Below are 12,559 nucleotides of genomic sequence, written 5' to 3'. Positions count from 1 at the left end.
TAGCCTGTTTTTGCTACCCAGATCCACTGTTCACCTGTCAGAAGCTTTCATCTTGGCTAATTTCATTGGCATTCCTGCTCTAAGCTTTTATCAATTGGGTGTTTTGAGTCTCTTTTTGAGAAATTCTTGATTTGTTTTCCTTTGGTCATTACTTGGAGGTTTGTCTCAGTCTTTTCACAATTTTGCATCTTTTTGCTTTTGTTTTTGCAAAAAAATTTCCCCCTCATTCGCCGAGGGGGGCTAAATTGTGTATGGGTGTTAATCGCCTTTGAGTGTTTTTATTTTTTGATCTTTGGAACTCTCACCCAATTTTCTCGACTTGCACTTGATTGGTTCTTAGATTACATTAGAATCATCTTGTGTTTGAGAATTCTCTTGCATAGATCACATTTGCATAATTAGAATTCTCATTTTCAGAATATGAATGAAAAATGTGCATAGATTACATTTGCATACTTTTCAAGTGAATTGTGCATAGATTACAATTGCATAGTTTACATTCTGAAAAATCAATCGTAGATTTAGATCAGTTTTCTTTGATTTGAATTTACACAAAAATAAAAATAAAAAACTATTTTGGAATTGATTTGCATTAGTTTTTCTTGATAAAATTAGTGCATTAGAGAATTTGTTATATTTTCTCTTAGTGATCAATTTTTTGCATTGTTGGAAGTGAATGGAAACTCTCTCCTTACTTTAGTTAGGATTCATCGAATTGAAAAGATCACATTATCATATTTGATTGCATTCAGTTGAGTCGGGTCATAACACCATTGGTTTCATATCCATTTACCCCTTTGAGTAATAACAACCTAAATAACACAACGCTTAATTAAAATTCATCTAGTAATTTTTACATTTCTAGGGCTCTGAAACACCAATATAGATCAGGCTAGTGTCTTGGAGTAGGAGAGTAATTAACTCTCCAAGACAGTAAAACCAAACAAGTAGCTTATCTTGTGGTAGGATAAATCCAACTATTTCATTTGTACTCTGGGAAAGCTCCTCTTAAAGGAGAAGCACGAGACCGTGTCCGAACCAGTGAGGGGATCAATCCTCCTTCATTGGGAAAGATGCCAGATACGCACGTACTACAAATGGTAAACCTCAGATTATTGTCGAGGAGCTTGGGGTCACTTGTCGGTAAACCTTGGATTATTGTCAAGGAGCCGGCAAGAGGAATGAGCTTGTTACTCTGCCTTTGCGTGCTATCCGGTCGTAGACTGTTCCCCCAGGTATATTTGTTGCTGTTGGTAACCTTAGTGACCATTATCTTTAGGATTCTACCCAAGGTGACGGTGGAGGGAAGATCCCACTTTACCTGGAGCAGACGTCAGCTAGACTCACTTGGATTTTCTGGGGGGTTCACTTCACTCGAGACAGTTAAAGTGGAGGAACTTGGTCCAGTCTATTCATTAAGCAGGTTGCCGGGGTAACTGTTCCACCCGCCACTTCTGTACTGAATTCTGCGATGTTGGATTTCATCACCAACTAGTGTTTTCGGTCCGGAAGGCTACTGTTTGTGTGTGGTTTGACTCCTAGATTTGATAGCGCATGTTAATTTGTTTTTTTTTTACTTTTAGAGACCATAGGTGTGAATTGTGAATTTTAATTGTTAGGTGTGAATTGTGAATTGTTAATTTTAGTTTTAAATTGTTAATAAAATTCACTGAAGTTGAATATAATGGCAAATGTTCCGGAATTTACCAACCTAGGAACCCCTCCTAACGAGAATCCTAGTACTTTTCCTTACTTTGGAAATGTTGGTCCTCCTTATATGGCTACTTTGTCATTACCCGGATTTACAATAGGTTTACCCATATGGTTATTTTCAACTTCGCTGGCCCCAAATACTCCAATTGTTCCACCTCAACCGAATGCTTCACCTCAACAGAGTTCACCATCTCAACATCACCAACCTTCTGTTGACCCTTTACCTTCTTCGCCTAATTTTTCTTCCTCCATTTGTTCCTCTTCGCTTGGTAAAAGCCTTGATGCTAGTAACCAGGTGTCTAAGAAGAAGAAGAAGAAGAAGAAGGAGCAAGATAAGAAAGAAGTCAATCAACCAACCGTGGCTGTAAGTGTTAGTTGTGTTGAGGAAAATTCCGACATTCATCGTAAACCAAAATACCCTTGCAGGCTTTGTAAGGGTGACCACTTCCTTGTCAATTGTCCTGGTATTCCAAAGGTCTTGGAAGTATGGTCAGAAAAATCTCATCAACTTTCCATTGATCCATCAACCAGTGATAGTCAGGTTCCTGGGAAAAAGGGTAAAGTTAGGTTTCCTTGTAAGTTATGCAAAGGGAGTCATCAAACTCACATTTGCCCTCACATGGATGAAGCCTCAAAATTGTTGGAAAAACTTACTGTTCCACAGCAATAATTTCCAACTGGTTACCGTAAACTTTCTCCCAACCTACCATCAATTGATGGAGTGATTGATCTAAATTCAAATACAGTCGATCACACTCTTCCATTAGAGAGTGAAACCCATGTCACCCAGGTTGATGATCCATTAGTTGATCAAGTGGTCGATTCAATTTCACATTCGGTCGATCCCACTTTCCCTTTAGAGAGTGAACTTCATACCGCTCAGGTTCTTCTTGTTACATCAGATTCTTCTATGCCGGGGGGCATTTCACCTGTTTTTACAGAACCCCCTCCAAGTACTGAGGTCTTTTCCTTTGATTGGAATAGACTGACAGAACCTCGTCTTCCTTCCTCCATCCCTTTCCAAATCATTGTTAAGGCTGGTGGTAGGGACATACATCATACTCAGGTAGATGAAGGTGCTTCTGTTAGTATTTTATCCTCAACTGTTTGGAAAGCTTTGGGTTCCCCTCAGCTTGTGCCTATTACGCAGAATCTGAAAGCTTTTAACAGAACCATTAGTGAACCTTTAGGGATCCTTCCTAAGTTTTCTATTACCTTGGAAGGTAAAACTGTCTGTATTGATCTTATGGTAGTTCAAGGTCCCTTGGATTTCAATTTACTCCTTGGGCGAGACTATGTTTATGCAATGAAAGCTGTCGTATTGACACTCTTTCGCGTGATGTCTTTCCCTCACAATGGCAGTATTGTGACTGTAGACCAGCTTTCGTTCCCTAGTCTTGTCTCAACTACCAATAATATGACACCCCTAAATGTTCCTGATTCTAAAGTGGTATCTACCCTGCCACAGGTTAATTATGTGGCAACTGGTCCCATGTTTTCAGTTACCGATGTAGGTGAGCCTCTCACTGTTTGCTCATCTTCCTTTGATTTAGATCCGGTAATTGACATGGAAAACTCTATGGGATTACTTGAACACGATGTTATTATCCCTTTTGAGTCCCTTGACATGTGTTCCTTCCAAAGAAGTATTCTTCCTTCTGATGAAGACCTCTTGGAAGCCATGATCAAGGTGTGTCCATTGACATGTCTTCCTTCCAGTTGGAAGCCATGATCAGTTAAACGAGGATAGTTTTTTCCTGTATCAACCTCGTTAAAAAATGAAACAGGCTAGTACGAGGATAGTTTTTTCCTGTATCAACCTCGTTAAAAAATGAAACAGACTGCTATGAGGATAGTTCTTTTCCTGTGTCAACCTCGTTAAAAAATGAATCAGTTAAACAAGGAAAGTTCCTTTTACTATGTCAACCTCGTTAAAAAATGAATCAGTGTGTTTGAGGAAAGTTCCTTTTACTGTGTCAACCTCGTTAAAAAATGAATCAGTGTGTTCGAGGATAGTTCCTTGTCTTGTGTCAACCTCGTTAAAAAAATGAAACAAGGATAGGTTAAATAGGTAGATTGTAGAGAGTAGTCATGAGCATAGTTCTTTGTCTTGTGTCAAGCTCATTAAAAAATGAATCAAGGATTTTAGAGCATAGTTCCTTGTCTTGTGTCAAGCTCGTTAAAAAATGAATCAAGGTTTTTTAGAGTAAAGTTTTTTGTTAGGTAGTTTTTCGTTTCAAGCTCGTTAAAAAATGAATCAAGGTTTTTTAGAGTAAAGTTTTTTGTTAGGTAGTTTGTAGAGAGTAGTTATGAGCATAGTTCCTTATCTTGTGTCAAGCTCGTTTAAAAAATGAAACAAGGGTTTTGAGGATAGTTTTTTTCTTGTGTCAACCTCACTAAAAAATGAAACAACTCCCACAAGTCTTTCCAAGATCTTGAAAGTAAAGCTTCATTCCATCCACCTCATTGAATGCAATGAAGCTTAGGGGGCATGTACCTCGTTTTGCGTCATGCATGTGAACTTATAACAAGCATAGTTTTTCGTTTCAAGCTTGCGTAAACATGAAACCAAATCCGAGCATAGTTATTTTCCTGTGTCAAGCTCGTTAAAAAATGATACAAATCCTCCTCTACTTGAGTCGAGAGTTTGACTAGATCTCAAATGTTAAGTTGTATATTTAGGTTAGTTTTTTCAGTTTTTTGCATAATTTTCTTACAGTTTTAGGTCGAATCTTTCAAATGATCTCGTTCATGAACCTTCATTCCATCCAGCTTGTACTTAGTTGAATAAAATGAAGCTAGGGGGCATGCACTCTAGGAGTTATGCTTAGGGGGCATCAAGCACAATTTTCTCTCTGTTTCAAGCTTGTGTAAAAATGAAACTACTTTGAAGCATAGTTTTTCTCTGTTTCAAGCTTTTGTAAAAATGAAACCTATCTCAAGTCAATTTCAATTATTTTCAAGACTCGTTAAACTCATGAAAATACCGAGATTATTTTGCTATCTTTTATTCTCGTAAAACAAATGAAAATGCCGAGTTCTTTCCGTCTTTTCCTGCTCGTAAATTAAATTGAAAGTCGGCCATATGAGTCCATTTTTATCATTTTTTCGAACTCATTAAAACTTACGAAAAAGTGAAAACCATGAGTACATTTTTGTCATTTTTTCGAACTCGTTAAAACTTACAAAAAATTGAAACCTTAGAGTCATCTTTTAAGCCCTTTTCTGACTCCTAAAACATGAAAAGATTGCCGAGCGTTTCTTTTACACTCGTTAAAACGGAATTAAAAGACGGTCCCCTTATAGCCCTTTTCTAACCGTAAAAACAGGAAAAGATTGCCAGGTTTTTGTCGTTTCAAACTCGATACTAGAAATAAAACAACGTGTCCTTGATCGCTTTTTACTTTTCAGGTCAAAGACACTAACTATGAAAGTACTCCTTGGTCGTAAAAAACCAAGCGGTTCTCTCAAGTATTATTTTATACCTTTTCGGGCTTGGGAGACACAAATTTACGAAAAAGTTCAACCCTGGAGTCTTCTTAAGTTTTTCAGACTCTCTAAAATTGAAAAACGCCGAGTTTCTCCTATACTGGACTCGTTAAAATCTCACAGTAAAGGACCTGTTCGATTACAAACAGGAACGGACCACTCCTTCTTAGGGTTCGAATCTAAACTAAGTTGGACTCATCTAAAGGATGAGCTTATAATCAAGCATATGTTATCCTCCTCAAGCTTGTAAAAAATAAAGAGGTACTTGCCAGAAATGGTGGGGGAAAAGAGAGGAAAATGAGCCTATTTGTTATCCTTTGTCTCAGAAGAAACCTTATCACCACTCTTAAACACGACACTTTTCATTCACCTGGGTTGGGAAATCCTTTGCCTCACAGTTGATTGAACCACACTGAAAGTCTTCAGCCGGGTATTAACTTTGGGTCAAATCTCACCAAGCCATCTGTTGTGTCGTTATGTGTTCAAGAGGTCGCTGCAAATAAACCATTCATCTGCAAAATACCTGTCATCCATCTTGACCATCCCTGAGTTAGTCCTTACAGCTACATTTCTTCAACTTGATTTATGATTTTGTGTTGTGGGCTTGCCTGCAACTGGTCGCTTTCTATCGACATCAACACATTATCTAGAAATTTGACCTAGAAATCGTCAGTACCTTAAGATCTGCATGCATCAATGGCAGATTTCTCGCCTTCGACGACAGTTTACATCATTGACTTACGATCGAAGGATTCCGTGACATGTTCGACATCAGCACATTCATTCACATCTCATGGATTGTATTGGGTACTTTGAGAACCATTGACATCACTGGTGGCCTCTCTCACACTTGTTAACAGTTTACATTGACTGGTAATCAAGTGGTTTCTACCATGCTCGACATCAACTCATTTATTCGCATGGATAGAATCGTACTATTTTGAGAAGTAGAAATGAAGACCCTGGATCTAGTTTCCACCATCCAGGCTATGAGGAGTTTTGTATTCATTGTATAGTAGACTAACTATAAACAAATGGCTGCATCCATACTATGTCTACATTAGTCTATGATTATGATGTACTGCGAAATCATTCCTGTATCAGAGCAGTAGTTAGTTTGCTAGTTAAAGTTTTTGATCTGAGTATGGGAATGCCTACCTCAGTGATGATATGATCTCATACATGTATTTTGTGTTGAATACTTGCAGGTTCCAACCAAGCTCTCCACAAGATAATCCTTGAAATGATAAAGTACTTCACCCTTCCTAGATGATATGAAACCCTAAATCTACTACAGGCTTCACACTTTAGGGGGCAATCTGTTACACTAAAATTTGTCACCATGACTATCTACAGTTAGTATGGCTCTATCAACTGTCATACTATCCTCCTTGGCAAGTCTCATACCTCTGCTCCTCATGTCAAACTCCAAGAAAGAGAGAAAGTACTTTAAAAGTCAATTAACTCTGGTTACGCAGTTTCTCTTAGCCTTACCTACGTGTACGCACCTCCAGTTCATAAAACCTGCGTACTTGTATGCTCTGTATGTAAAGGGATGGGTGTGTACTCCTGTAAAGGTCAAAAGGCACAAGTTTCACTTCAAAAAAGTTACTTGTGGTCATTTCTAGAGCATTCTAGAAGATGGTTTGACGTGGATTGAGCGCCTCTAGATGGTTCATACATCCCTATGTAAGAGGAACTTATCCCATGAAGAGGGGAGCTATCCCATTGAAAGGGGGGCTTATCCCATCCATGGTGGACCTGATTAACTTCCTCCAAAGCACTATAAGTACAGGAATTGGGCCAGAAGGAGGGGAAGTTGGAAGCTGAACATTCCTAAGGGTAGATGCTGCTGAGATTAGGACTTCCTTGTAGAAGCTTGTGAGGAGAGATTGCCATCCTTTCTTGTTTCATTTGGAAGTGGGTGAGCTGGTCAAAGTAAAGGAAAACTCTTGTTGGACCCTGGGAGGAACTTGCACAACACCAAGGCTCAGGTTGTAATGGTTTCTTTTGTTTCCTATTAATACAAATAAGTCCATTCTTCTCAACAATTTGTTATTTATGAGTTGTTTCATATACTCCTTGGTCTGTATGTTAAATATGTTTTATTTTATGAGATATTTAGGTGCTATTTAATCGTTTGATTGTTAGTGAATGCAGGTTTCAAAGAGAAGGAGGAGCTCATCCGGATCGACGAGGCTGGACTACTACAACAGCGTTGGACTACAGGTAGGATCTAAACACTTGATTTCTCATATGATAAATGCATATTTAGAGAAGGATTGTTCTTAATTGTCTTGTTTGTCACTAGAAAGCCTTAAGCTTCTAGGGAGGTTGGTTTTGTCCGCAAAATTGACTCTTTCCGCATGACACCATCTCAACCCCAAAACCAATCTTGGCAACAAGGTTGGCAAGGAACTTATGGGAGCCATCCACAATATCCTCAACATTTTCCTTAATACCCTAAATACCCAACTCCATGTTATCCCTACCATTCACCTCCACACACAACCACAACATCATCCACATCCATCTCAAATATACACTCCCACCCAGCTACCTATACCACCATTTCCAAACCCACGCATTGAAGTAGCTCAGCCCACTTACAATTGTTGGGTGTGGAGCTTGATTATCTTCTTTATTCAAAGGTATCACTGCATTGGACCCTAGTTTGTAATGTAGCAACAATGTTTCCCGTAATATTTGCACTACAAGGGGGGTCTAGAGGGGCGGTTGTGATCTTTGGGAGCACCCCCCCGCGGCGCGAGATCGAGGGCAGTGCCCCTGAAGCTAAAAATAGATGTAAAATTTCCTTGTAAAACATTGTCATTTCATAGTCAATCTGGGTCATTCATTAGGTGGAGATCTCGCAATAGAAGTTATGTTTAATTTAGGTTTTTTTCTCTAGAAGGCAATGCCTCACTATATATGAGGGAATTGTATTGCATCTATGTAGAACTATATTCTAAGTGAGAAAGAGAGAAGAGATTGTGTGAGAGCGAAGAGGGAATTACAATGGATCTATTGTAGGTTGTACCTCTTCAGTTTGTTGGATAATATAAAAGGAAGGACTGGTTATTTCTCTATGAACGTAGCCCAAATTGGGTGAACCACATATATCTGTGTCTCTCTTGTTTTATGTCTTTTTTGTGTTTATAATTCTGCAATATATTTTATGTGTTCCATTTCTCTGTAATATATAATTTTAACAACAATGTTGAGGTACAACACTTCCAAACATCTCCTCTTGAGCTCAATGGTATTCACCATAGCACAAGAAGAGTATTGCAAAACAGAGATTCTATTGATACCATTGAAGGACTACATCCAGAGGAAGAAGATTCGAAAGAGAAGATCAAAGAATCATGGGTTGCACTTGATGAAGAGCAAACATCAAAATCAAAGATTGAGAAATCTCCCTCATGGTTATCATCAAAACCTCCATGTATTTAAGAGATCAATCAGCAAAAATAGGAACACTTGAAGTTCGTGATAGAAGAAGACATCCAATATGGTCCAAATCAGCAAGTGGACTAGAGGCATCACAACTATATTGAAATATGGTTCCAGACAGTCATTAAGTTGCAGCAATACTCTTTTCTTCAATTGTTCTTGATATCATCAAGGTCAAATCATTTTGTCTCTGAAATCCAGGTACATGTCAAAGCATACATTTCAAGCCTACACATCATTTTGTCTATCATATTGATGTGCACATGGCTCCATTGGAAGTATTCTTATACTTGAAAGTGATTTTGTTTTGCAAGTAGAGTAGGATAAAAAAAAAAATGAAAAATAAAAGAAAAATAATAAAAATATCAGGTGAAAACTTCCTTTGAGGCACCTCAGATTGGTTCATTGATTGAAATCCTCCATAAGGCGGTCAATGGGTTGGGAGAAAAGAAAAAAAAAAAAAGAGGAAAAAAAGAAAAGATCCTAGGTGAAAACCTCCTTTGAGGCGCCTAGGCAGACCTACTAGTTGAAAACCTCCTTGAAGCGGCTAGTAGGTCTAGAAGAAAAAGAAAAAAAAAAGAGAGAGAAAAAATAAAAAACCTTTGGTTCATGTATCTCTCTGATGAATGGATGTAATCTCCAACATCTGCAAGAAACAAAAACAAGTTGGTACCAAAAGAAAAAATGGTCAAGCCTAGTCAAAAGAAGTCAAATATTGACATTCTCCTTTTTTTCTCAAATGATCCAACAAGGCCAAGGACATTTCAATCCATCACCCTCATCTATTTCCACCATCCACCCATTATTCTCAAGCTTCTACCATCTAGTTTTCTTATTGTCCTAAAAAATACAAGATGCTTTTTTTTACTATAGGAAACAAAAATCCATAGAGCACAAATTTGTTTTTGCCATAACTTGAAAACCATGCATCCATTTGCCAAGATGTTTCAGGGGGAGATGCATATGGATTATGGTAACATTCTCAAGAAATTTCAGCAAATTCTAGTGCACAGGTTTCACGAAATTAGCCTTCATCACCTACAACCATTTTTTCATCTTCTCCATAGCCGTGCATCCATTTAATTTTTGTTTTCATGGGGAGATTCATATGGATGATTGTAACATGCCCAAGAAATTTCAGCAAATTTGAGTACACGGTTTCCAAGAAATCGACCTCCATCACCTTCAACCATTTTTTCTTTTTCTTGAGATCCGTGCGTCCATTGACCAAATTTTGTTTATGGGGAGGTGCATAATGATGATGGAAACATGCTTATAAAGTTTCAGGTCAATCCATTCTACTGTTTGGAAGATATGGATAAAACACATCAGCTAAAAAAGGCTCTCCTATAAACCTACAGGATTCCCTGAAAACCTACAAGATCCTATAGGAGGTCCTATAGGATATAGAAAAACACCTATAGGATTGGTAGTGAGCAGTTTTAAAGGGAAAAACTAGAGTTTGGCTTCATCAGACAGTGATAAGGAGACATATACAACCCTCCACAACCATCAGAGAAAAATGACTCAGTGATTTAACAAGAGGGAACCCACCAGCATAGTGAGGATTCATCAGCATCACCATCCAATACCTACACATCAAGGAACAGCATAAAAAAAAAAAAAACAAACAAACAAACAAACAAAAAACATGCAGCAAATACAAGCGAGGATTTCACTCTCCAACAACCATTAAGTAGGTACAAGTATGCAATATTTTTTACCTCTTCCCTTGAGCATATTATAGTTAGAAATTTGTTGTCAATGCATGAGAGATGAAGTATTATAAGCTAAGGATGGGTCAGCATTCTCACCCACCTTAAACTAGTTAATTGCAGCTCACTCCTTCACTTATGCTATGTTGAAAAGTCAAATTATGAAGGGTGATGATTTCAAGGAATGAGAACAACAGTTAAAAGAATAAACTTTTGTAAAGGCCAAGTCACCACAGCACTCCAAGCCCTCCATCCACTTCATATTCACTATCTATTCATCATCCATCCATCCCATTTCATTCTTGAAAAAAAAAAAGAGCATCCTCTCCATTTTCACAAACCTACACTACACCCTTTGAGCCCTAGCATCATCATCCAATCCCTCTTCATCTTTTCTCATCATTCCCATACAGTTAGAAGACCTTGAAAGAGGAGGAATGACTACTACATGAAGGCATAATGTTGCTACAAGAGGGAAGAAATGAAAAAATTATGCTAAACCCCAAGATGACAGAGCTTAAGAGATTCCTAATCAAAATAGAGAACTCCAAGGACATTAGGCAGTCATCTAGGCCACAAGAGAGAAGAAGAAGGCAACAAAAGGAAATGCAACATTCACCATCAAGACAAAACTCAAACTGTTGTGATGAAAAAGTGTTTTTCAAGAGGTCTCCAATCTCTTTCTAGCTTTTGTCTAAGGCCTAAAAATGGGAAAAAGGCATGGGAGTCAAGTTGAGGGCCTATCCTAGGCTTAGAATATCATTTATGCTCAAAAATGGTTTCCTATAGTTTTAACAAGGTTTCCTATAGTTTTGGCAAGAATTACTATAGGATGTCTTAGTTCTCATCTAAAGGAAGTTTGAAGGTTTTTGAGGTGACCAAATGGTGGAATAAGGTAGCAAAAGGTTGATAAGGATATGGAAGACCTTGCTAAACTGAAAAATATTCAAGAACACATCTTGAATAAGGGCAAGAAAGCAAGTTAATGGTCTCAAGAAACAACAATTTTTCTTTGCAAAAAAATGTTTTCAGGCTTGTCCTTGCAGAACTTACAGCCAAGATCCTTAATGCACAAGAGAGAGGCCACCAAAGCCATGGATGAGGCACAATGAGGTCACTAAGTTGCTAAGAGGATGAGCAACACTTTCAGCAGGGGGGTATGATGGGCCTCTAAATTAGACATAAATTAAGGCCCATGCCTATAAATTAAACATAAATTAAGGTCCATATAACCATCCTTCGGCATATTAAACCTATCTTCTTGCATTAGATAATGTATTTTTAACTTTAATATATTAATTAGGAAGGTTTATGAATAAATGGATATTTGTGCCTAATATTGTTTATTTTTATGGAATATTATGAAAATATTGGGCAGATTATGAAGATTTGGAGGAGGATATAATTTAGGGACTTGTTCCCTACTACAAGAGGATCAATAATAAATTATAAATCAACAAGATATTATGGAATTATGGCACAGATTGTGGAACTCCAATGATTGAGAAAATCTAGGAATGTGTTCCTTGCCATTTAATGCAAATTCCTAGTATTCAGGACCAGATCCACTAATCAAGGGATTTTTGTGGGGAAATATTCCTCCATTCATGGGGAATGATTCCTAATCATTTTTTATAAGTACCAAGTCGAATTTTACTCTAGGGATAGATTTTCATTAGTGCTCTTGTGGAGAGAAATCTTATTTCTGCAGCTCCATTGTATTTTCTTGAAGGGATGTAATTGTATTTTTGAAAATAATGAATATTTGTGTTATGTTCAGCTTCTAAATATTGTTCTCCTCCATATGTATCTTATTTTCCTTGGGCTTGGCCATCCCAGGAGCCTGAGAACCCTTTTGTATCATTTTCTTTCATTCTTTTCACTTCTTATTCACATGCATCTCTTGTTTTTATTTCTTTCTATTTCTGCATTTAGTGTTAATGATTTCTTGTTGTAGGATTGACTCTTGAGTTAAATGGTTGATGTAAGTTATTTTTCAGGATCACAAGCATTATTTTTCAGGATCACAAGCATTAGTCTTCTTATTCCCAAATCTAGATTTCTGGAACTCCTTTGTGGCAAAGAATAGTAAATTTCTGCTTTTTTTTAGAGCATGCTAACTAGCTCCAATCGAGTTGGTTCCACTTGAATTACATCAAAAAAGAATTCTAGTTAATAACAAAAAT

Source organism: Pinus tabuliformis, chromosome 3_2 (assembly GCF_031772625.1).
Source record: "Pinus tabuliformis cultivar Carrire ecotype Pingquan chromosome 3_2, CPIR1, whole genome shotgun sequence".
Lineage (NCBI taxonomy): Eukaryota > Viridiplantae > Streptophyta > Pinopsida > Pinales > Pinaceae > Pinus > Pinus tabuliformis.
The sequence above is the reverse complement of the archived record's forward strand: the minus strand, read 5'-3'. Positions refer to the sequence as shown.